This window comes from Solea senegalensis, linkage group LG13, assembly GCF_019176455.1.
Source record: "Solea senegalensis isolate Sse05_10M linkage group LG13, IFAPA_SoseM_1, whole genome shotgun sequence".
Classification (NCBI taxonomy): Eukaryota; Metazoa; Chordata; class Actinopteri; order Pleuronectiformes; family Soleidae; genus Solea; species Solea senegalensis.
In genome coordinates, this window is record NC_058033.1 from 13,983,137 (window position 1) to 13,985,137 (window position 2,001).

Consider the following 2,001-nt stretch of genomic DNA (forward strand, 5'->3'; position numbering starts at 1 on the left):
GACTTGTATCGCTGAGGTTGTGAGTTCAAGTCTTATGATAACCCTCAAGTGACAGTTTTCAAAATTCTGACCTGGACGAGAAAGTTAAGTACACCAAGTAAGTCAGAGGGTCACCATCAGTATGAATGGCTCACACCATCAGAAAGAGACTTGGATCGCTGAGGTTGTGAGTTCAAGTCTTGCAATCAACTGAACTTCTTCCAACTTTAGAACTTCAGACCAACATAAGAATTTAAAAATACCAGCAACGTTTCCTTCTGCAGGTCAGCAAGAGTAACTCGTGCTGTAAGAATAAGACTTGCATGTCAAAGGTTATGAGTTCGATTCTTATGGTCACCTGATTGAGTGTGAAGTTCAAAGTAAACAGTCAAAAGCTCTAAGAGAACCTGGAGAAGAGAACTTGCAGGTAGCTCAGTGTACAAGAATGCTGCTGTGAAATCCACAGCTCGTAGGTTCAGTTCTTGTGAGGACCAGTATGTTTTAAAGGTCAACATCCAAAGTGAAGATTGAAATGAGACCGAAAGTCCTGCTTGCAGCAGGATTTGGTGGTGCAGTGGTTTTATTCACAACCATGGGAATGCGTGAGTTACAAGGTGACCGGTTCGATACCAAAGCCTTGCAGGTTCCATTCGGCAGCCTTGCAGGGGTGGGGCAGGGCAGGTTGTGCAAGAGGTGAGGTTTGGGCAGGGCAGGTTGCAAGAGGTGAGGTTGGGACAGGACAGGTGAGGAGAGGAGAGGCAGGGCAGGTGGTGAGGTGAGGTGAGAGGAGGGGCAGGGCAGGTAGTGAGAGGAGCAGGAGGGGCAGGGCAGGAGGAGGGAGCAGAGGGCAGGGCAGGAGGAGAGGAGCAGAGGGGCAGGCAGGAGGAGAGTGAGGAGGGCATGGAAAGGTCAAAGGTCAAATACTTTATAATAGCACTGCAGCAACGATTAAGACACTTTAGTGGTGGTGGCCTCGCCACCACCACCCAACCGTCTTAATGCGATTTAAAGATAAAGAGTGGGCCTCCGCCCCCACCACCCTTCCAACCAGCTTGCTTGCTGGACTTCCAGGTAAGCGGCCGTCGCGACCTGGCGAGTCCAGTGAGCCTGACCGGGGGGTACGACTCACTCGCGCCCTGCTGGCCACCGGGGGGTACGACTCACTCGCCACCGGGGGGTACGACTCACTTGGGGTTGGTCACCTGGTGTGCTGTGTCGATCAGCAAGAGGTTAGGTCTGGTTCTGTTCCAATGAACAACCGCCAGGTGGGGAACTGAACCTGCCACCTCACTGTTGAGACACAACCTTACGGTTTGGAACAATGCCACCACGCCACAAAGGCCGCCTTCGTCTAGGATTGCTGTCTGCTTTTAATCTTGAGTTTGGATGTTGACCTTTAAAAGCTCCTGCTCCTCACAAGAACTGAACCTACAATCTACGGACTTCACAGCAGTGTTCTTGTCCACTGAGCTATCTGCTCTTCACGATTCTTCAGGTTCTCTTAGAGCTCTTGACTGTTTACTTTTAACACTGAACTCAAACAGTTGAGTTCATCATAAGACTTGAACTGACAACCTCAGACATACAAGTCTGACTCTTACAGCACGAGCTATTCTTACTGACCTGCAGAACAACGTTGCTGGTATTTTTAAATTCTTGAGATTGGAGGGTGAGCTTTAAAAGCTCCTGCTCCTCACAAGAACTGAACCTACGATGTCAGGACTTGACATAAGCGTTCTTGCCCACTGAGCTACCAGCTCCTACAGTTTTTCAGGTTACTATACTATACAATGACGTTTTTGACCAATTTTGGACAACATACTATACTATGACACTTTTGAGTGATTTTGGACGACATACCATACTATGACGTTTTTGACCGATTTTTGATGACATACTATACTATGACGTTTTTGACCAATTTTGGACGACATACTTTACTATGACTTTTTTGACTGATTTTGGACAACATGCTATACTATGACTTTTTTGACTGATTTTGGACGACATACTATACTATGA